Source organism: Pipistrellus hanaki (genome assembly GCF_964339955.1).
Source record: "Pipistrellus hanaki genome assembly, chromosome: 7".
Lineage (NCBI taxonomy): Eukaryota > Metazoa > Chordata > Mammalia > Chiroptera > Vespertilionidae > Pipistrellus > Pipistrellus hanaki.
The window spans coordinates 18666472-18691926 of NC_140509.1; the positions used below are offsets into that span (position 1 = coordinate 18666472).

Sequence of the window (25455 nt, forward strand, 5' to 3'; positions counted from 1 at the left end):
CTGATTGATGTCTAATTGCTCCCCTCCCAGCCTGTTAGCCCCAAACTTTCCTCCTCTGCCAGTCTGGGCACCCCTAACTGCCCTCCCCTACAGGGTTGATCACCTCCAACTCCCCTCCCTTGCAGACTTGGTCCCTCTCAACTTCCCTACACTGCTGGCCATCCTGTGGTAGCCATCTTGTGTCCACATGGGGGCAAGATCTTTGACCACATGGGGGCAGCCATCTTTTGTGTTGGAGTGATGGTCAATCTGCATATTACTCTTTTATTAGATAGGATAAGGCCCAAAGAATACCTTTCTGCAAATGAGAAAAGGAGCCCCTTTCTACAAATGACAGCAAGGAACTCCAGTCTGATGCAGCCACATATTTTAAATAACCAACTTTTAGAAATCAATCCATCTTGAATTTAGAACTACTAAGTTCTTTTTTTTGTGTGTGAATGAGATATATACAGGAAACTCACTTTTCTTTTTTTTTTTTTTTTTTTTTTTTTTTTTTTTTTTTTTTTTTGGCATGACTTGGAAATCAGATATTCTAGCTAGCTAACCAATATTTGGGAATAATAAAATAAGTTATTTTGGGATACCAAATTTAATGTCTAAAATTGACTTCAGGAATCATCTGGTCAATATCCTTATTTTATGAACAAGGGTAGCAAATGTTCCTGCAATTTGTACGGCTTCTCTGGAATCAATGATAAGCCTGTTTAAATTATTTTTCCAAAAATTTAAATAAAATTAAACACACCTAATAGTCAAATACTATATTTGTATTGTACTCCTTTTTAAATGATTTCGAAATCACTTTGGAATCTTCATGCCTGAGATTCATCTTAAAGGACAGAAACCTATATTGTACTTTATATGTACATGAATCTAACCTAACCAATGAAAAGTATAAAGGCTACATCTTTTTAAAATTTCATTTTCACCTCTTCTCTAAATAGTGGTGTGCGTGTTTTTGTTTTGTTTTTCATGTAAGCATGATATCTATCGTTAAAGAAAAAACACAGCAGCAAGTTCTGTGTTGGCTTCAATAAAACCAAATAGTTCTCTTTAACACAGCTACTACACTCCAAAAGTGAAGCCAACACAATCAATACTGCAAATTACTTGTTGAAAGGATTTATCTTGAAGAGAAAAGAAATTAAGAAAAAGAATTTAAACAATTCCTCCAAATATGGTTGTTGTGATGAGTAAATGAATCAATCACAAAAGCTTAGTGCCTAGTACATTGTACATTTCAATACATACTCATTATTATTGTAATTAATAGTATTATCATTAGGCATGTATTTGATGCATTTGACCTGTAACTCAGATCAGTGGTAGCAAAACACTAGCTACAGGACAAATTCTTCAAATACATGCCTAACACTAACACTGTTATACCAATAATAGTATGTATTAAATATGTACAATGTACTAAGCAATAAGTTTATGTGATTGTTTCATTTACTCATCACAACAACCATTAAGTGCCATTAATTAAAAAATGAGAAAATTGTGCTGAAACCGGTTTGGCTCAGTGGATAGAGCATCGGCCTGCGGACTGAAAGGTCCCAGGTTTGATTCTGGTCAAGGGCATGTACATTGGTTGCGGGCACATCCCCAGTGGGGGTGTGCAAGAGGCAGCTGATGGATGTTTCTCTCTCATCAATATTTTTAGCTTTCTATCCCTCTCTCTTCCTTTCTGTAAAAACTAAGTAAAATATATTTTTTTAAAAATGAGAAAACTGAGACTAGGAGCAAATACTTTGCTTGGGATACAGATGGGACCTCTATGCATATATTTCTGAGTTGACTATGAACCACCACCCAATAACCATTTTGTAAGGAGGCCGTGTTGGGTATTTCTGTATGCCACTTCATGTCCTTATGTCCCATCTCTTTCCCACTGATGTGGCTCCCAGTCCCAAGCCAGATAAATCTGACAGCATCTTGCTTTCTGCCCCCAGGCCTCTATGATGCATCTTGCATTCCTACTTATGCAACCAGGAAAGGTTGGAATGAATTTAATGCTAACTTTGACCATGAATCTGTGTCTCCTTTTGCCTATGGGCAGTATTGAGATACATTTCATAAGGGTCTTCAGAAGGCCTCACTGGATCAAGCATATCCTGCAGGCATTCTGAGTTGCTTTCCCTCCTTTGTTTCACCATGTCTCCCACTCCTGCTCCCTGGGATTCCCTCCCAAAGAAATACCGTATTTTCCGACTTATAAGACGACCCCCTAATTTTACAGTTAAAACATAGGTTTAGGCCTATATTCGCTGTATAAGACTACCCCCCCACTTCCGAGGCAACACCAGTTCTTTTTTTAATAGACCGCCTCTCTGACTCTGGCCAATCTGAGCAGGCTTTTTACTAGAACACAATGTTGTCTTATACACCGGAAAATACAGTAATCTACATGCAAGCCTTGTCTCAGGCTCTGTTTTCAATGGCATCCAAGATAAGAAAAGACCATTTTACCCACCTTCTGAAACCATCTTGTCTCTACTCCTGAGCTTTATATCACTAATATGCAACAGCTAGCATACTTTCTCTGAAGAGGAAATCCCTGTCTCTGATGGACCCGACTTCTTCATTTCCTGTGAATAGCAGAGCTATCTGCATCTATAGGGTCTCAGGACAGCATTGAGAATATTTGTCTACCTCTGCTGGAAGCCCTTCTGATTAGTCAGGCTCCTTGAGTTGGAAACATAAGGATTTATAATGAAAAATAATCACACAGTAAAAACAGAAAGAATGAAAGGAAAACAAACCAATAAAGAACCTATCCTATCATAACATTTGAGGTTCTGGTATTTGCTGGCTTTGGAGGGAGTTCAAAATAAATGAAAGAAATGTGTATTTTATTAAATGTTAATATTTTGAAGAAGTGGGGGGAAAAGAAAAGATAAATGCTTCCAATCATATTTGCAAATATGAAGCATCTCCTAGCCCCTTCAAAATGGTTAGATGTTTTTCTTGCATTTGTGCCACCTACTCAGTTTTGGAAGTAACACCTGGTACCAAACAGAAAATTGTGTGAGGAGTAGAAAAGTTGCATGCCCCTGGGTCCAACCAACAGAGATGGGCACCACACTATGCTCTCAACCTGGACTGTAATACAATAATGAGTCACTTCTAGCCAAGTTGCAGCTGCCCATCTGACTTCCTCCACAGGAAGAGCCTATTGCTTCTGACCCCACGTAGATCTGCCTATAATAAACTCTATCCTTCCCTTGCAACATCTGCTATTGTTAACATGATCTCTGTTTGTCTTAAAGTATAAATAGGCTCCAAATTTTAAGAGTTCAGCAGACATTGAACCGTAACAGCCTCGCTTCTTCCTTTTCTTATTGGTAAGAGCCTTGCCCCTCTCTTGGGTTTTGGAATTCATTTTAAGAACAACAATGAAATAAAGTGGAAAGGAAGAAGATTTGAGAGGATCAGACGTGTTCCAGGGGTCCAGAAATGAAGAGTTGTCCCTTGCCTTTTTCCCCCCCTATATTTGCAGTAATACATGTTGATTATCACTTTGAGTTATGTGTTCTCTTTTCTCCATGCTGAAGTTGAGATTTTCGGTCAAGAGGAAAAATACAACTATTTTTATTATTCATTAGTATCCAAAGTGTTTTTCCATGTTCAAATTTATACTAACTTTTTATTTTGCTTGAGCAAGACATTTCCTCATTCCTTATAATTGACTAGAGGCTCAGAGTATGAATTCATGCTGTGCCTACTGTGGGCTTGCGCCCAGTCAGTCCCCATTGGGAGAGGCTCGTACCTCCGTAGCTGCGCTCACCAGTCATGAGCCCAGCATCTGTCGCCCATTGGTCAGCTGAGCAGCACTCCCACTGTGAAGTGCACTGACCTCTAGGGAACAGTTCCTGTGCTGAGTGTCTGCCCCTTGGTGGTCAGTGTGTGTCATAGTGACCAGTCAACCAGTCGTTAGGTGATTCGGTAGCTTAGGCTTTTATATGTAGAGATGTACTTGTTTTGAAGAAGAGAACAGAGGTGAGCATCAGTTCTTTTCTCTAATGGAGAGTTACACTTGGCCTGACAACCCTACATTCCCAGCCTAGGCCTGCCATTATGTGAACTGACTTCACTCCTCTGAATCTTAACTTGCTCATCTATAAAATGGATCAAAAGTGTAATTATTTCACAGTACTGTTAAAGTAGTGTGTTTAGTAAATATTGCATGATAATGATTTTCCAGTAGGTATGATTTTAACTTTCAATGAAACTCAGTAAGTCTTAGAACCCACTTATCTGAAGGAGTTCAGATAGAAAGGAATCCATTCCATATGTGTCTTCAGGAGTTAAAAAAGATAAAATGCACCGAAACTGGTTTGGCTCAGTGGGTAGAGCCTCGGCCTGCGAACTGAAAGGTCCTGGGTTCAATTCTGGTCAAGGGCATGTACCTTGGTTAGGGGCACATCCCCAGTAGGGGGTGTGCAAGAGGCAGCTGATCCATGATTCTCTTTCATCGATGTTTCTAACTCTTTATCCCTCTCTCTTCCTCTCTGTAAAAAATCAATAAAATATATTAAAACATTAAAAAAAAAAGATAAAATGCTTAGAAGAATGCCTAGAAGGTTATAAACACTTGATAAATGTTAGCTATTCATCACCACCATAATTAATGTGTCATTAATAATGTATAATTATCTTTACAATTATAACCAGTTTATTGAATGAGCTGGACTCAGCAGGTGCATGAGAGAAAATTTAGCATTTCTAATCAATTCTAATTTCAACTCATGCTGTCAAATATTTTCCTAAAATCCCAATTCTGGGTGAAAGCCTAAGTAGATGACTCAGCTTTTTTGACTACTTTCACATATGAAAAATTCCAGTCCAATCCAATGCATTTCAAATCTCTTTGCAAAACACTTTCTTCCCTTGGCTTGGGTCTGAGACAGGCTGTGAAATCTGTGGTGGTACAAGGTTTGGTTGTCTTTGCACTATTTCCCCACCTGGATTCTTCTTTCTCCCCTCACTTTAAAACCTCTGCTTCTCTAGGTTTGATCAGGCCTGAAGCTGAGAGAGAGAGAAGAGCAATATGGGACAGAGAGGACTGCCTTGAGGAAGAACATTTATAATTCTATCTCAAAAAGAGTCAGGTTTAGCAATGTGCAATAATCAGAGAACAATGTCTACCAAAGCTATTATCCTTTATATTTATGGTTTGTGAGCCACATGAATTATGTAATTTTTTTCTAAAAGCAACTGTGAAAAATAGACAGAACAGATATTACTGTACATATTTTGCAGATGAACAAATAGGCTATGGGAGCATAAATGACTCATCCAAGACCACAAAGACAGTAACTGGGAGAGCCAAGTATACCTGAGCTTTTTCTACTGAAAGGCAAGAAAAAGTCTAAAAATCAATGCTTTTTAACACATAGAGAAAGCATAAATTCAGAACTGAATCACTTTAAAAGACCTCCACAATTTTGATTTATCATGTATGTTCTCCTGATACCCACAATGCCTAGAATTAAAGGCTATTCCATTAACAGGATGATGAGAAACAGCTGGTCTAAAGAGGAGCATGGAGGATACACTGAAGGTGTTCCATTCCCTCAACAAACTTGGGAACTGAGTTTTGTTTTACTTGAGTACATTTCCACTTTGCTTCTTCTCAATTTCTTGTCAGTTACTCAACAATACTAATTCTCATTTCAATTCTCCTAATAGAGTTGCTGCCAATCCCTTGGGAGGAGAAATGCGTCATGTAACATGGAGAGACAACTAAACACAGATCAAGGTGACAAACATCACTGGCTGTGGTATGCTGCTATGTGGGTAGAAGCTTGTTTATTCGTGTTTTTTTTTTTTTTTTTGTAGCCAGAATTAATAAATAAGTATGAAGAAATGAATAGGAATAAGAATCACCAAAATTCAAGATATCTCCGAAAGAGGGCAGAGAAGGGAATTCAATTGGAATTGGGGAGGCACCCAAAGGAGCTTCAACTGTCTTTGTAAATTTGTATTGTTTTAATTCTAAAGATGGATGGTGGACACACATGTATTCATTATATTCTTTTTTTACATTATTATAGAATAAAAATTTTAATTAATTTTAATAATAATAGAAAAGTTACTTAAGACCCACTTGCTGGAACACAAATTATTTTTTATAGGACTCTTGTTCTTAAATTTTTGAATTTTATTCACATTGTTTTAACTGTTTTTTATAACAAGAACAGAAGGCTAAAAGCTAGAATGTTGTTTGAATAATGCTGGATTTGCCCAAATAGGCTGATAAAATGGAGCATGGAATTGAAACGACTTTCTTTTCATTTAGCTTCACTATGTCCCTCATTAGAAACTAATATACTCCTGAATCTATATGGATGAGCTAAGGGGAGACAAATCAGTTACCTGAAAAGAGTCTATGAGCATCATCAACTTCAGCAACCTTGCAGAGTAAATATGTAAATACACAAGTATAATACAATGGTTCAGATTTATTGATAGGCAGAGACACCAGGGATGGGTGTCCTCAACACATAGGGTCAGGAAAAGCTTCACACAGTACCTCTTCAGATGGTCTCAAGAGCTGAGTGCTGTATAGTGCACAGCATCTATTTGGCTGCCCACCATGTCTTTGCTTTTTTCCCTTCTCACATTATGGACCCTGACCTTTGGCCAATCATATACTCCCATCCCTTTGGATCCAGTGATTAGTCCTGAAAGAGGCATAAAGGTTCAATAGGAATTACCAGTATTTTTCTAAGCCTGATATATAGACATTGGGAGGGAAAAATAATTCTTTTCCACCTGGGATTGCTAAACAGGGATTAGTGAGGCAATATTCTCTTTCAGGTAGAAAGGTCTTTTGGCAGCAGGAGGGAATGAGGCTAAGAGTCATGAGCAGAGGCAAGCAGAATTAACAATGGAAGGGAGCTGACAGCATTGGATTCTTATTTATCTCAAATCCCGGGTTCTTTTATGTCTTTCTTCAGTTCTGTTAGAAATTGCAATATCCTTCCCAAAAGCACATGTCAAATATTTACATGTTGCTTAAGGTTCTTAGAGTAGTGATTCACTACTTGCCCTGATTAATATTTCGAGTAAACAATCACACGTTAGGCAAGGTAGAGAAGTGGATTCTGAGAAGAGAGTGGAAGAAACACAGGCATGAAATCATGAGCAACATCAGAGAAGACAGCAGCCAAGGTCCATGGTTACTGCATCTGTTAAGAAATAAAGCCAATGCTATAGGTAAAGGTCAGGCTAAGAAGACCTGCATATTCTTCACCCTCAATACAAGTGCCTACCATGTGCATTTCATTTCTAAAGGTCAAAGTACCACAGCAAGTAGTGAAACCTTTGGTTAAACGAAACATTGCTGAGTAGTTTTTATGCCACTGGTTGAAAATTTTGGCCTCATGCCAGAGCACTAACATTTTAATACTGACAAAAAATTCTTTATATATATATATAAAGAATTATATATATAAAGAATATATATAAATATATAAAGAATATATATATAAATATATAAAGAATATATATAAAGAATATATATAAAGAATATATGTATATAAAGAATATATGTATATAAAGAATATATGTATATAAAGAATATATATATATATATATATATATATATATATATACACACACATACATATATATCAAAGAGGAAGGGAGAGGGAGAGATAGAAACATCAGTGGCAAGAGAAAAACCCTTGACTGGCTGCCTCCTGCAGGTCACACACTGGGGTTCGAGCCCACAACTCAGGAATGTGTCTTGACCAGGAATCAAACCATGACCTCCTGGTTCATAGGTCAATGCTCAACCACCAAGCCAGGCCAGCCGAATGGCAAAATATTCTTCATTATACTCAATGAAGACTCTTTACTATTGGAACTTAAGGCCTGAGGGCAAATGGGTTGAATAGAAGTTGTAGGGGGTAGAACAACCTCCTACAAATCATTTACCATGGTCTACTGGCCTACATGTCAATCATAGTCTCTCTCTACTATGCACACCACACTACATTCATCCAATGAATAAATATACTTCCTGTAGAAATGGAAAATGGTGAAAAAGTTGCCTTTACATAATTGAATTATGAAATATTGTCACTAACATTCATAGCATAGAAAAGTGTGTCTAGTCACTTTACTTAGGAGGTAAAATATCTAAAGGATAAATAGAAATATTAAAAACTTTTCAGATTTATCAGCTTGAAGTTTAAGCAATAAGATTAGTATTGGTGTAATTTGAAGTTGAGCATGAAAAGAAGATGATGCTATTGTATGTCAGAATCATTAAATAACACTTATTATCTACCATTTGATCTATAGATAGAGACGGTCTCAATGAAAGTGACATATGATATTTGTGGCTTCTTTCACATAAAATGAGAACAAGTACAAATGGAGACATAATGAAATAAAAAAACACAAAACAGCGCTTAAAGTTGATAATGCAGTTCAATATGATCATGCAAGCAGGCATACTTAAAAAGACAAAAGGAAATACAAATGCAATGCTCCTGTGTATGGAGTTTATTTTTTATTTACATTGTGAAAAATTATCATTTAAGTATTCACAACACGGCAGAGAGTTACACTTTTCTGTGTGCTTAACCTATTCAGACATTTCATTGCTTTCTTTGGTTCAGTTGATAGTCCACCTAGGCTTCTGAATACTCTACCTGGCTATATATTCTTAATACATTGGCATTGCTGATTCATAGACATGAAGAAACAGCCAGTTTTCAGTGCCCAGATGAATACAGATTTAACTTAAATGTCAACCAGATACTAAAGCTTCTGAGACAGGTAAAGCAGTGTAACAGAGAATGTGTACAATTAGGGATTGGATTATGTTCTGGGCATTTTTTTTTTCCTTACAGGTAAAAATGGAAATAACCCAGAGTAGAATTATTCACCTTCAATGTTATTGAAAAGTTGGGCTGGATATTCCTTTGTTGTGGGAGCTGTACTATGTATCCTGGGATGTGTAGTAACCTCTCTGGTCTCCACCCTTTAGATGCCATTAGCAGCCTGCCACTTGAGACAACTGAAAACGTCTTCAAACGTTGTCAAATGTCCCCTGGGGGCAAAATTAATCACCTCACTACAAACTCCAGACGTGGAGGATTGTTGTTCGAATCAAAGAGATAATTGTTACTATCTTTATAAAGTGAAATTACCTTATGCATATTGTATCTCTTTATATAATAGTAAAACTAATTTCCCAATCTTTTAATTAGACTAATTATACTATACAATAAATGGCTTTGCGCTCTTGTGGGAAAATCCAGAAACAAAGCAAGGTCTGGCAGTTCTTCAAGGGCAGGATCATTCCTTATTCACATTTTTATCCACATTGCCTGACAGTTTCTGACACATGTCATCTCGCTATAAATCTTCTGTGAGTGAAAGTCTTAAAATGGCTCTTACTGTATGTATCCTTAAGAATATTTTAATTCTAGTGAATCTCAGTGAATTAACTTGTATTTAGCATTCCCAACATCAGGAAAGTTCTCAGGGCAAGGAGGGCATAGCCAGAAGAACAGAACAATCTTAATCAATACTAATATCAATCATATTTCTACATCTCCCAGTAAATATTTTGCAAATTGTCAGAAAATTAGCAGATTTCCATTACTATGAGAGTAATCCACGTTACTGTCTGGGTCACTGCAATAGAACTGCTAATTCATCTTTCTCTTATCAATTCTTACAAACCTCATTTATTCTTCCAGAGTTTTAAAAATGCAAAGTAGATCACATCAGTCCCTATTGCAAGTGGAGAAAAATTTCATTTTCTTAAAATGTCTGACAGGGCTCCTCAGGACCCGGCTCTGGTGCACTTGTCCAGCCTCGTCACTGGCTACTTGTTTGCTTGTACACTTTCAAACAAAAGCTCTCCTCAGTGCCAGGCATCCCCCAAAGTTCTGGCTCCATTTTATTTCCTTTCTCCCTTCTGTAACAATCTCTTTTACCTTATTTTTTTTTCACCTATTACCTATTTGAGATAATTTTCCATTTTATCTCTAACTATAACTTATCTCCCAACCTCTAATCTCAGAAATTCCAAGCACCAGATGAATATCTGAATAGCCCCTCTCCCATATATTGGTCATCCCAAACTTACTAAAGGCAGAGCTTAGGCAATCATCCTCTTCTTTCTTACATCTCCCAATCTGCTAGTGGAACCGCCACTCCCCAAGATATCTTGACTATGGACAATGGAGTCACTGTTGCCTTCTCAGCATTAGTTCCCAACAGTCAGGAGCAGGCAAACCCCTTCTATTTCCTCTCTTTTGTATTTCTTTGATCTGTACCATCCTCTTCACTCGGATTGCCATCAATCTCCTCCAGATCCTCAATGCATTTCCTCTAAATCCAAACAAACGGAACAGTGTCCTAACAAGTCTTTCCACTTGGTGTGTTCTCCAACCCATTCTTCACCCTGCTTCCTGCTGTCTCAATAATCTTCTAAAATACAGCTTCCTACAGGCTCCTCCTCTGTTCTAAACTCTTTGAAGGCCCTTCAATAGCTACCAAAGTAAATAGAAGTACTTTAGCCTGGCATTCAAGGCTTTCCAAAAATATGGTCCCCCGCTCCTGTTCTCAACCTATTTCTGATATTGCAGAAAAAAAAAAATGCCCTGCACCTCTGCACTCTTTATTAATGCCTCAATGTGGAAAGTTATTTTCTCCTTCTGTCAAAATCCCTCCCAGGCTGTCCACTGTAAGTTCTATTTATATAATTTCAAGTGTTTCTCCTATATTGCTTCATATCATAGTTGGGTGCTTGGATTCTTTACTAAATCATTAGCTCTTTGAGGGTCAAAGATGAATCTCATATGTAATCCCCCAGAAAGCCTATATATAGGAAAGGTCATGAACATTAAGAAAAGAAAAAAAAAAAAAAAAAAAAAAAAAAAAAAAAAAAAAGCATGAGCCTGAATTCAGAAAGACTTGGACACAAATTCTGGCTCATTACATATATCATTTTGAACAAAATCCCTGAACTCAGTGAGGCTCAGTTTTGTCACATTTAGAATGATGACAATTAGGCTTACTTTCTAAGTTATAAAGATATGATATATAAAGCACCTAACACAATGTCTGGCATATAAGAGGTACTCAATAAATGGAAGCTACTTTAATGGTAGTAGCTATTATTACATTGTAATAAAGAATCAATTCATGTTGGTTAAGCTACACTAAAATTAGCATAATAAATCTTTGTTGCCCTCCAGGAAGTTATAATCAAATTGGGAAAAGATGTCACCACAATATGCTAACATAATTAACCAGTCTAAGCAAAAAGTAACATGAGTGATAACATCACCAGTAAGTTCCAAGGTTGTCAGAGGAGTAAGACTTCACTTATTTCTGAAGTGAGGAGGCCATCCCCTTTAAAGACACACAGGACCTCCATAAACTTTTGCAACATGGAACAGGGACAGGTATAAGCTTGGTCTGAACAGTAAAGGTTTGCTCTCCTTAGTTTTTCTCTTTTGCAAAGGTTAAGCTCATTTTAGATAAGCCATTTATCATTTATTTGGGTCACTAATTACTTAGCTTTTAAATTAACTTTTTATTAAAAGGCATTCTACTATGGGAGTGGGGGGAAATACAGGCTTGAAAGGGAATATATGTCTGGTCTTTAGGCTATATGAAAGCTCTTTTCTCCTGTCAAAATCCCACCATCCAGTCCACTCAGAGGACTGTTTATATACTTGCAAGTGCTTATCTTATATTGTTTATAAAGAGTCATTTTTATTCCAAGACCTCCATGATACCAGCCGCAAGTAATAAATTCTGGATACGTTTTCAACAGAAACCTTCTAGGAAACAATGAGGTGATAAGCCCTGTTTTACAAGAGATTCAAAAGCAGGTTCACAGGGTAAATCTAAATGGCCTTTCTCCTTATCATAAACAGACAGAATTGTCCTTCATGCTCACCCTCCTATACCATTATTTCCCCAGCATGCATGGCCCTGTTTGGAGGGGGAGATACAGGGAATTGACTAATTTTTTTCAATTAGCAGGAACTAATCAGATAAACCAGTGCAGAGTTTATAGCTATATAACTATTGACTATGCAAGAGCAGTTCAAGTTTGAGTGGGACAATTTTGAGAGAGATCAGAAAATCATTTCTTGAGACTTTCAAATGGTATTAAATCTACCTCCAAAGTGAATGTAAAAATAAGAAAGGATATTTTAAACAATTAATGGTGAGTCCAACTGGTGCGGCTCAGTGGTTGAGCATCAACCTAGAAATCAGAAGGTCATGGTTGGATTCTCGGTCAGGGCACATGCCCAAATTGTAGGCTGGATCCCCAGTAGGGGGCGTGCAGGAAGCATCTGAGCAATTATTTCTCTCATCCTTAATGTTTCTAACTCTCTTTCCCCTCCTCCCTTTCTCTCTGAAGTCAATATAAATTTTTAAATAATTAATGGTGAGACATTATTTTTATGGGTTGTGTGTATGTGTAAGATCAAGAATGATTTAAGAGATACCAGATATTTTCTTTCCCTTTTCTTCTTCTTCCCTTTCAATAGGAGAAAAGAGGAATAAAATACCTTAAATCACCAAGTATGTATTCAGCTCAGAATCTTGGAATCACCAAGTATCTTAATCTGAATAACGGCCCCAAGAAGTCCATGTGGTAATCAACAGAATCTGTGAATGTTGCCTTTATGGCAAAGGGACTTTGCAGATGAGATGAAGGATATAGAGATGGGGAAAGTATCTGGGATTATCCAGGTGGGCTCTAAATATCATCACAAGTGTCCTCCTAAGAAGGAGGCTGAGGAAGAGTCAAGTACAGAAGAGGAGAAGGCAATGTAACTATGGAGGCAGAAATTGAAGTGACATAGTGGTCAGGCAAACAGCAAGAGGCAACGTGGGCAGCAAAACATCCAAGTCACTCAGAAAGAAACGTAAGACAAACTCCAGCAATGAGGTTGTAGGGAGAAAGGGGTCAGAGAGGAGAAATGCTTAGAGTACCTCTCATGCCATATGACTCAGCACTTCTTGGTTAGGGCTTCTCCTCACAGAGAAGTGAGAGTAAGTCCAGAGAGAAGGGGAAGAGGCTCAAAGCTAGTTGGCTCCTGGACAATAGAGGGATTCCTGTAACTATGACCTGTGAGTTCCTGCTGTGGGAAGAAGCTCTCCCCAGGCTTATGATGAAACTTCAACCGCACATCTGATGGCTTCCCCATCAGTGGTTATTGGGATAGGCACCTGGATCTTTTTAAACCAGGGCTAAATAATTGCTTCTTGTTTTTAAAAACTTTTCTGTTTATGTAGCTATTTTTATATCCAAGGCAAATGGAGAGCCAGGTGGAGACTCAGCAATGGAAACCTTGCCCATTTTGGAAGCCATGTAAGTCAGTGTATCCTTCAAAGGAATTTCCCACCATGTACACCATTACACTCATATTGTATTTGGAGAAAAGAAGAGAGAGAAGAAGAAAAAGGAGGAGAGAGAGAGAGAGAGAGAGAGAGAGAGAGAGAGAGAGAGAGAGAGAGAGAGAGAGATGAAAAGGGAAGGAAGAAGGAAGGAAGGAAGGAAGGGAGAGTGGGAGGGAGGGAGGGAAAGGAAGAAGAAAAATGAAACAGGAGCACGGGGGCAAGAAAGTCCCAGAAAGAAGAGAGATACCATCAGTACTTGTGCGTGACTCTCTTTCATATGGAATTAATGGTGGTTTAATGGGGTATGAAAGGATGTTTTACTGGAAACAATGAGGAACAATTGTCTAGCTCACGTTTCATTTCACAGGTCATTATTGCATTAAGAAGTAAATCGACCAAGTCCGGTAAATAACAATCTGTGTATCGCCGAGAGCTTCAAACCAACAATTTTAGCCATCACCCACTAATATCTCTGTCACTTTAACCCTTGCAGGGTAGTGCTAGGGGGCTAAACAATTACAGTCTGCACCCAGCTCTAGCAGGTGAGCATAATTCATTGCTCCTCTAGTTCCTTCTTCTGCAAAACCCAAGAGGCCATATTTTAGCATTGCTGTTTTGTTGATGAGCCAGCCTGAGCCCACTGCAGCTCTGGTGGCCTTGAACAACAACCCCCAGTTTAGACTGCAGGCAGCTTTAAACAGACTGCTTCCTCTGCAAAATGAATTGTTGCAAATGCTGTGCTCCCTCGTCGAAGCTTCTGCAAGCTCATACTCAGCTATTTGGGGAGGCCATTGAGGTATCTGTGAGGCCAGGGGAAATGAGCTGCTTTCCTTTATTATAGAAGTTCACTGTGGTGTCACTAAGCATCATCAGGCACTGGGCATCCAAGACTTTCTAATGCCTGAGTGCTGTTCCATGGAACTCAAGGGAGATTGGTGCATGAGGCAAATGCTGGCTATATTTAGAAGCACTAGCATAGTAGGGAAATATATAAAAGGTAGTATACAGTACACAATCATATTTTTAAAATTCAGTGTTGGTGTACAGTGATGACTGCACGAAATACAGAGTTTGTTATTGTATTATTATTTATTAATTATTGTATTGTTTTCCATATAAACAACTGTAAACCTATGTTTGTCTCACCCTGTACATGTAGTATAGACTGAGTGGCCAGATTATTATTATGATCTATGAACGCATAATAATATGGCCACTCAGTGTGTGTGTGTGTGTGTGTGTGTGTGTGTGTGTGTGTGTGTATTAGAGGCCTGGTGCATGAATTCATGCATGGGTGGGATCTAGCCAGCCTGGCCAAGGGGAGGGGACATGGGGACATGGGTGGCTGGCTGGCCTGTCTGCTGTTCGAGGGGACAATTTGCATATTAGCCTTTTATTATATAGGATATACACTGAGTGGCCAGATATTATGCATTCAGAGATCATAATAATCTGGCCACTCAGTGTATATTTCATTGCATATCAAAATAAAGTATTTTCCTGCTTCAACTTTAATAAAAATAAGAGCAAAATCAGGTTAAGATTCATAATGTGACATAATCACATCACATAAACCAGGTTATACTGATAATTTTCCATCAAAACCTGATGTCCAGCCTACAGAGCAGATATGGAACCCTCCACATTTCTACACTAACTCTGAAACAAGATAAACAGTCTAGCTTGCTTCCTATAAGAGAATAAATCAGTGATAGCATCAGTATTCCAAGTTAGTATTTCTTACTTCATATTCTTCACCTTATGCAATTAAAACTTAGGCCTTACCAAGGACCGTGGTACGATGATTAAGCTCCCAAAGATGTCCATACCCTAATCCTGAACAGGTGAATATGGCCAAGGACTTTGCAGATGTGATCAAGATTATAGGTCTTAAAGTGGAGAGATGATCAGGGTGGGCCCAATCTATACTATAAACCTTTAAAAAGCAAAGAACTTTCTTTGGCTGGAATCAGTGAGATGCAGTGGAAGAGAAGGCAGGAGAGGTTCAAAGCACCAAAGGGACACAATCTAGGTTGCTGGCTTTCAAGATGAAAGGGGCCATAAGTCCTAGAAGCTGAGCATGACCCCTAGCCTTCAACAAGCAAGGGAATGGGGACCCCAATCCTACAGTCACATCAAAATGTACTCAGCAAAATAAATAAATAAAAAGTAAAAAGGTGAGATTGGATGTGAATTAATCCTGAAGACTCCAGAAAGGAACGCAGTCCTGCCAACATCCTAAATATGGCCTGGGGGACACAAAGCATTGAAACCAGCCAAGTATACTACACTTCTGATCTGCAGAACTGTGAGATCATACATGGATGTTGTTTTAAGCTACTAAATTTGTTATGGCAGCAATAGAAAACTAATACAAGAACCAGCTCAGATATGAGGCTCCCCAGCCAGACCTATGACAAGTGGTGGCAACAAATTAGTGGTCAGTAGTATTTTACTCATCGCTTATCCCGAGCCAGGCATGGAGCTAAGTATTTTATATGCATTATGTCTTTCATAGCTCTAGGATCTGCTCCTTTGCCTTGAAACTTTAGAGTCTAAAGTGTTTAAGCAAAAAGGAGAGAACACAGGCTAGAGGTAGAGACAGGCTAGTTTCCACCTGGGCTATGCTCAAGGAAAGTGCGTCTTACCTACATCACCCAAAAGGGAAGAGGTTATTACTCTCAACCACATTAAAATATCAACTTTGACTCCCTTTCTCCATGGCAATTACTTTCAGGGACTTCTATTCAATTTTTATTAATATTTCTCCTGAGAGGGACCTAAGAAAATTGGAACCGGGTCCTACAGGGAGTCCCTAATCTGTAGTCGAAAGACTGGCTTCCAGATGAAGGAAAATTTATTTTTCTCAGTCTCTCTTTTCTTGACATGCTTTACATAATAACCAACTCATTTTTCAGGATTCCCATTTGTTACATAAATGAGTTTTACTATCATTATTCTTATTAAAATAATCATACATATAGATGATTTTTTAAATGGAAACTTCCCAGTTGATCCCTCTGAGCAGTGGTATTGAAGATCAGGATGGCAGATGGGTACAAGGGCAGGGTCTTTTCCTTTTAAGTGTGTGTTTTACTGTTTCATTTATTCACTCAACCAAAACCTTGAAGATAATTTCTTAAAAGTCCCCGAGTCACAGGTTTAGGCCATAAGATGGTTGCCTGATGCCAAGAGGATCCATCAAGTGACTTTTGAGAACAGTTTTTGAGAACCATTTTCCCACTTCTTATTGAGATCTATTCACATTTCTATGCCTGTGTTGCATGAGAAACAGTAACATCAGTATTTAACAAACAGGGAAATTTTTGAACACCTGTAACTAAAAAAAATAAATAAATTTAAAAAAAATTACTTTTTGCCAAAATGGTAATATACTGGCTCTCTCTTTTCTCTTTTTCATTTCTTTTCTTTTTTTTTCCTTTCTTTTTAGAAAATTCCCATCTTATTATATTTAGAAATTCATGTGTTTTCATTTTTCAAATTTTAATAATAGAAGAGCCAAAACCAGTTTGGCTCAGTGGATAGAGCATCAGTCTGCAGATGGAAAGGTCCCAGGTTCGATTCCAGTCAAGGACAAGTACCTTGGTTGTGGGCACATCTCCGGTAGGGGGTATGCAGGAAGCAGCTGGTCGATGTTTCTCTCTCATCGATGTTTCTAGCTTTCTATTCCTCTCCCTTCCTCTCTGTAAAAAAATCAATATATTTAAAAAAAATAAAAATAAAATTTTGGTCTCATGACCAAATCTCATAGTACCCTATGAGGTATCATCACACAACCTCTAGTGGTTAACACTGGCAATGCTTTTTTTCGATGTGATTGGGTCACATGGTCACACACATGGCCTTTATGTGGATGCTATTACATTGCCTTTCAAAAATGTTATAATAATTGAGTTATTCTTTAACTAAAAATTTGATTTGCTACCATATAAAATGGACATATGTAAGTTACCCAGTTAAATATATCTCAGTATAGCACCCCACTATGACTCAGGCCACAGAATGATAATCATCTAGAAGTGGTTGCAAGCCCAGACTTTGGAGTCAGACAAATATAGATTATAAATCTTGGTTCTGCACATTCTAGCTGTGGGACCATGAAAAATTAGTTAACTATTCTAAATCCCTATTCCTTTAGATGCTAAAAAGGAATAACAACCCCTGCATGTTAAAGTTGTTGAAAAAATAAATGGGAATATTTATAAACCACTTACCACAATGCCTGGCACATGGAATCTGCTGGATAAATGGTAACTGTTACTATTGCTAGTTGGGAGGGATAATTGCTGGATAATTGCACATTTTGCTTTGTTCTGTTTAGACAGGACTTTCTGTTTGATAAAAAGCTGATAGACCTGATATTGGAGAATGCACAGAAAGAAGGAAGAAATCCTAGTAGGGAACTGTGTACAATATGGCATAGTGTTAAAAACACAGAGTCAGTCCTGACTCCTATTAATTAGGAGTTATATGACTTGGGCAAGTTACTCAATGTCTCTACATCAGTTTCCACATCTACAGATGGGGGTACTATCTATTGCATAAGATAGATCCTGTCGATGGCATAAAATTACATGAGATAATTCACCTGGAGGTTTTAGCTTAGAGTCAGAAGCACGGTGACAGTTAACAAGTATTATTTGTTCATGGAAGACTCGAGGAGAAGACAATCTCAAGGATAAAGTGCCTAGACTGGATTAAGAGAAAAAGGAAACCATTCCCTCCATGCATCATATGCCTTTCCACATCACCCTTTAAAAATCAAACATGAAAAACCACTCCCATGCACAGCATGGACTATTTTGAAATGCAATTAGAAATTGTATGCCGTTCACTGCCTGGAGACTAGGCACGTCATGGGGAGTGAGAGAATAAGGTGAAGGAAAGGTGCTCTTTGGGTCTTGCAAAGTATCACTGCAAGCTTTATCCTCCTCTACTTGGGATAAGAATCCCTGCAGCCACATATTCCAAAGATTCTAATATTTTCTGAGACGCCACTGTGCCTTTATATTTTAATACCCTGACATCTGGAATCCTAAAAGTCTAATCTTTAACCATAAATATCTGCTGAGATTAAAGAGCTATATACCAAGTTTCAATCTTTGGGGCCTATAATTGCTTGGGAAAAGAGAATGGTATTTCCCCCTCTAGCTAGTAGAAAAAGGCCTCTGTGAGCACAGATATTTGCAGACAAATTTCCTAACAACCGTTCCCTCTCTCCATTCTGTCCTCTCATTCTTCCCTCCCTCTCCTTTCTCCCCGTTTTATAATATCATCTTGCTGTCACTCCAGGACAAATGGGAGGAAGGAGAAGCCTAAGAAGCTTAAAGAAAAGACACATTTCAAGTTCTAGCAACAAAGAGTTGAGCAAACACTAGCCACTGTCTGTGAAGCGGCTGAGCCTACGTCTCCGTCTCCACATTACTGAGCTTTCCCATTATTCAGCTGCAAACCTCTTCATCACTCTCTGGGCTGACAGTCAAATGCCAGCTTTATTTTCTTTTTTTTTATCCACCTAATTTTTTATGTTTGATTTGAGACCAGTCACTTTTAAGGTCTCCACTATGGTTTACAACTTTCTTTCTCAAGAGGAGACCAAGAAGTAACACCATTTGAAAAAAGTTTCTTACTCTCTCACAGTAAAGAATGAGAAAATCTCACCTGCCCCGGAGGTCAGACCCGGGCACTTTGCTGGGAAGGACGTCAAGGGAAGTGTGGGAAAAGCTTATCACAGATTTCAGTTTTTAATATAATGACTCAATGTAGAACTAAAAAATAAACCTAGCATTGTACCCATTTTTATCCAGTGATGTGTATGAAAATGGCATTCTGAGGTCACTCAACTCCAATACTAGGAAAAATAATCTATGTTTTAAAAAGGTTGGAGTATATTTTTTGTATTTAAAAAAAGGGGGGGAGGGTTAATGTTCTTTTCCCTTTTGGAAATATACCCAGTATGCATAGAAGCAAGTATGTTTATGTCTGTTGGTATTTGGCACAGAAAGCTATTCTTGAATTTTCATGAGAAATTGAAACTGCCCACTTTTTAAATTAATTAAAAGTATTAATTGCCTTTTAACATCCAGCATATTTACTGCAAAGGGAGCCTATAACTCTATAGTAATGATTCTTAAGTTTTTTCACAGTGGAATCACTTGGGGAGGGTGTGTATGTGTGTGTGTGTGTGTGTGTGTGTGCGCGCGCGTGCACACGCACAAACACAAAGGCTCGGGCCTCCCAAACACCTATTGACTCAAAATCCCCTCAATATAGGCATGAGTGTTTAATGTCAAAATAAGCCAGCTTTGGAGACACTTTCCTTAGGACATGAAATGCATCTCCTCAACTGGAGAAAGTTTGGCAGGAGAACAGAGGTTTTTGGTTTTGTTTTGCTTGTTGGTTTTTAAATTTCCAATCCTTTGTGGACCAATACTTTTAAAAATACAGTATAACTTATCAGACAAATTACACATACAAAATAAAAGCCTAAGATTTATTTTTTAGATTCAACAGATATAAGACTAGTCTGTCAGATTGTTTTGTTTCTAAGCAACAGCTTTCTGTAATTATCTCACGGTGAACCAGTGCAAGAGTTTGTGAGCCAGCACAGGTCCATGCAACTCTCGGGCCTCCTTAACTTCAGCTTCCTCATGCACTGCCTGCTCCCAGCCCTGCTCCCACCCATTATCCATTCACTCCACAGCACCTTGTCTTGTCTTTCCAAAGAGTGAATAAAATCCTATGACCTTTCTTAAAACCCTCCAACACCATCTTATTAAGTGACCCTGGCATAGCTCCTAGTTAGCTCCAATTGTTTCTTCTTATTCACTACTAACCAGTGGTATGATCTCCTTCCCACCCACCCCTCCCTCACATTGAGGCCAATCACATCAGTGTCCTTGCCCTACTTCTTAGAAAGCCCCTCCCTCTGCTCAGAGCAGTGTGGCTCCTCACTCCTCATTCAGGCTCATTGGAAATGTAACTATTTCAAATAGCAACTTCCTTACACACACACACACACACACACACACACACACACACACACACCCCTCTAATCCTATTTCACTTTTTTATCATTCTCATCACTATTGGAATACTTTTATTTATTTTTCATAAGTTTTATTTATTTGAACCTAAGTTTGATGAGTGTTGCCTTGTTCACAATGACAGCTCCATCCTTGCAAAGGTGCGGGTAGAGTGGTCAACATGCATTCGCTGAATAAATGAAAATGCCAGCTTCAGTGCTGAACACTCAACGCGCTCAGTGCATGTCAGCTTCACTTCATTTCCCTCTACCATCCTCATCACATCTTAGAAATTGTCAAATACCATAGAAACTAAAGCCCTGATTTTATTTTTTTCAGTTCTGTGTTCCCTGTGGTCTGAGAGGTGATGCTACCTGTCTGTCTTCTGGGACTGACAGGAAATGAGTGAGAAGCAAAGTGGAAAGCTCTGATACCTATCTAGTCTCACCTAAATGGGTTATGAATTTCAAGACTTTCTTTTCTAAATGATTTTGGATTTTCAGATGGTCAGATGCCTCCATAATAAAACTAAGCCCTTTCTAGAATAAAATGCAAATGGTTCTTAGAGGATCTGCTTGGGATTAGCTGCCTTGCACTCTTTGTCATGCATGTTTCAAAGTAGGCTGCAAATGCAAACTTGCAGATAAGTACAAACCAAAATTAGCAGCTCACTTTCCCCTGGCTACACACCCTGCATTGCACAGATAAAAAGCCCACTGGCACAGCATTCCTCAGAGCTGACCCACATGGGTAATTTCTGCTCCTGATGCTGGGGAATATGACAAGAGGAGGGATCTGTGGATATCTGTCTGAGTGGGTAGTTTGGCAGTGTGAACTTATGTGCAAGTAAAATCTGTTGTTGTTTTTTTCAAGTTAAAACTAAACCTCAAAGGCAATGGATTTCAAGTTGCCGGTGAAATTGAGAACAGCAATGCCATGTGGAATAAAAGTGAAAGCTGGTTCCGATGGCCTTCTTTTCATCTGTGCTGCACTGCTCTCGCTGTTTTATAGAAGATCATAGATTCTTGTCTTGAAAGAGGAAAATACAAAATAGACATTCATGCTCTTGAGATTAACTTTGTACTTTTCTCATCCACCAGGTTATGAACAGGAAAATATTATAGTAGAGAATGGTTTAAAAAAATAAAAAATGGGCTTGGATTAGGGAAGGAGGGGTTCTATTCATATTTGGAGTCAAAGGAAAATATTACATTCTGTTAGCTCACGGAAGGCACCATTTACTATGGCTGTCTCCTTCCTTGCAAGAGGAAACAGATTTTATTTTTAGTGCAGTAAACAGCAGATTCTACTGTGGGAATCCATGCAGTTGGAATCTATTATATATTAACCTCATTTACAATGTTATAAAGCTTTAAAACATCAGGAGTTTAAGGTAGTCAGTCATATATACCTCCCTCTATACATTCAGCGACCCACACACATGCTCATGCTTGTCCACACATTGATACTAAGTGGTATGCAATAGTACAATACATGCTGGAGTTTTAGCATCATTGAATCATGTTTCACATCCAACACAGAGACTGGTGGAAACAAAACACACAACATTGCAACCAGGAGCAAGAGCATGTTGGTGCCTAAATAGTGTAGTTACATCACATGGTTAGCAACTACCTAAGATTTCATCAAAGAATATTATTATTCACACATGGAGGATTGGACAGACATTTCAGAGCTACACCAAATGGCTTTGGCACTCACCTTCACAAACAAAAGACTGCTGCTACAAAGTTGATGGCCCACTTTTGAGAAGGGACTTTTCTGGCCATGGGAAAGAACACAATTGTTCTGTGTTCTGGGAAAGCCAGAGGACTAGAGAGTTAATGTCCCCAAAAGCACCCCTCAGCCAGAGATAAATAGGGATCTGAGGTATAAATACTTTAGCTTCGTCAGGACTTAGCTGGGATACTTTGGGTCATGTTCCTTCGGTCTCATGGAGTTCACCACCAGACTTGAGTAATCCAGCTGTCCAGGGTGGTAACCAGTTTGACAACACATCCCTCAATGGCCTCAGTCTTTTCCCTGGCTCATTTCCCCCTTCATTGCTTTCCTGATTCACCCCCACATAACCTACTTGGATTCTAAACTTTGTTTTGGGGTCCTCTTTGGAGGCAACTGAAGACACTCTCTTCAGTCCTTATTCTTCTGTGAAATTTAATTTTCACTAAATACTCTGGAACATGTATCCCTTGATACTGATTTCACAGGAATGGGATCCTCACCAAAGCCCACAAGTTTAGGAAATACAATTATTCATGTATTTATTTTAAAATATAAGAATGTTTTCTCAATTGCATAACACCTGTAGCAGGGGCATGATTTTTAAAACCAACACAGAAAGCTATTTGAAGGCCTGGTCAGGTAACTCAGTTGTTTGGAGCATCATTCCAAATGCCAAAGTTTGGGTTCAATTCCTAGTCAGGACACATACAAGAAGCAACCAATGAATACATAAATAAGTAGAAAAGTGCCCTAACTGGTTTGGCTCAGTGGATAGAGTGTCAGCCTGCAGGCCGAAAGGTCCCAGGTTTGATTCTGGTCAAGGGCATGTACCTTGGTCACAGGCACATTCCAGTAGGAGGTGTGCAGGAGGCAGCTAATCGATGTTTCTCTTTCATTGCTGTTTCTAACTCTCTATCCCTCTCCCTCCCTCTCTGTAAAAAATCAATAAAATATATATTAAAAAAATAAGTGGAACAGTAAATCTTTCTTTCTTTGTTTCTCTTTTTCTCTCTCTCAAATCAATAAGTTATTTTGTTAAGAAAGCTATTTGAATAGAACTGATGGTAAAAGGGAAACTAGCTTCCTATTTTTTTCCCCCATTTACTACTCTACACATATTTTCTCAATATGGATGTTTCCCTGGATTTCATTCTTCTGTGAAAATATGTATTTGCTGGTTATATCCAACAGATATAACCAACATATCAAAATGAATATTTACTCAGCATGCTTCATGCACTCAGTAATGACTTTCTAAATCCTATACTGTAATCCTCACAGCTTTTAACTCTGTTGCAAAGATAAGCCTTCAACCTATGAAAATTTTTGAGAGAAATATTAAACAATGTTGAAGCATGGAATTGCATGGTAATTAATGACTTATGTAAAACTTTTCTAAAAGGGAAGTGCTATCAAGTAGTACGGGTAATAGTTCAGATGGAAGAAAAGTGAAAACAAGTAAAAAGACACCTGGAAACTTCTTGGTTCCAGGATTTCATATTATAGATAAATTCTTAAACCAATGACCTGAAGGCCTCAATTTCTTTTGTATGTTCTTAAATGATATGGGGAAAACAGCATTAATAGTCTCGTTGGTTATCAATAATTCATTCCCTCGATCGGTTCATCAACTAGCATTTGTTGAGCATCTCCCAAATATGTTATAGTAAACTGAACAAAATTCTTGCCCTCATGAAGTTTGTATTCTAAAATGGCACACAGTAAATCCACAAGTAGGCAGGTACATTTATAATATAATTTCAATTAATGGGACATGTATCCTTTGATACTGATTTCACAGAAATTGGATCCTCACCAAAACCCATAAGTTTAGGAAAAACTCACAATTATAAGTGGGCATAGTGGGGCTAGAGAATTATGGAGGAACATTTATTTTCGATAGGGTGGTCAGAGATGGCTTCTCTGTGGAGTTATCTTTTGAAAAGAAGGAGCCAGCTCTGCAAATAAGTGAGAACAGGATTTTTCTGGCAGGAGAAATAGCCAATGGAAAGGCCCTGAGGTAGGCATAAGTTTATCATATGAAAGAAAAAACAAGACAAGAGTAAAAAGGATGTCACAGAAAGCGAGTGAGACAGGCAGGAGCCAGATACTACACAGCTTATAGTGTGGATTTCATTCTGAGGGGGATAGAAAAAACACTGGAAAGTTGAAAGATCACTCTGGCTATCATTGACAAACAGACCAGTATAGGGTACAGGAGCATAAGGAAGAAGACCAGTTAGAAGGTTATTCCCTTGTCAGGTGGGAGATGATAATGGCTAGAAGTGGGAGGATTTGGGTTCAAAAAAAAAAAAAGAATAAATGATTGTTTCTGGATAGTTTCATTAATTCACCCTCATAAATCAATTACTGAAGTAGAGTTAGCTAGGCAAGAAGCAGGGCATAGATGGGGCAGAGATGAAGAATCCCATTTATGGCATGTTAAGTCTGAGGTGTCAGCCATATTTTTCAATGGACTTGGATATACTAAAGTTCAGGATTGAGTCTGGCTGGATATATAAATGGAAAGTCTTCAGCATTAAGTGGTATTTCAACCTAAAGAAAATAGATCTGGGGATGTAGTTCTAGGGCATTCACACATTCAGAAATTAACAAAAGGAAAGAAACCACTGAAGCAGGGGGGAAAAACAGGGGAAATTTTTTAGATCCACCTGAACTGTAAAGAAAACTCAGTCTCATTGTTTGTGGAAGTAAGGAGGGCAATGATCTCTCTAGGGGTCCAGCTATAAAAACTGATAGGTAAATGGGTTTTGTTTGTATAACCAAGAAGAAGAAGGAATTTTGATCACAACTAACCCCCCCCCCAGCCCCACAACACACACACACACACACACACACACACACACACACACACACACAAATATACACACACCTCCCAGGGACAATTACAAAAATGGAGAAAAAGAAGGCAAACTGCATGCCATCTACTCCACCACTCTCCCCAGAGAGCTCTTAAGTTCTGGTGATAGAGAAAGGTACAGTCAGAAGCCAGAGTTGCTGGCTCTGTGGCTGACTCTGCAAAGCTCTGAGCACTGAGAATGATGCTGCAGACCCAGGTGACCAAGCTAGTGAGAATATTGTCCTCACCTGTGCACAGAGTTGGTGTCAGGAATCTGTACCTTTGACATAGGTGCACCTTTGGCAACATCATGGAGGCCACACAGTGATCACAACATCTCTTAATCACTCAACATTCCTTTGATACAGGTGAGTTGAGCAGCATATTAGCACAGGCTCCAACTCC

At 38.5% G+C, this 25455-nt stretch overlaps 1 protein-coding gene across 1 annotated transcript in view; it reads right to left on the bottom strand.

The window, feature by feature from the left end:
• Positions 1 to 25455, bottom strand: part of PKHD1 (PKHD1 ciliary IPT domain containing fibrocystin/polyductin) — a gene marked incomplete at its 5' end in the record, with an annotated part of 385387 nt that overhangs the window by 74914 nt on the left and 285018 nt on the right. The window lies entirely within an intron of this gene.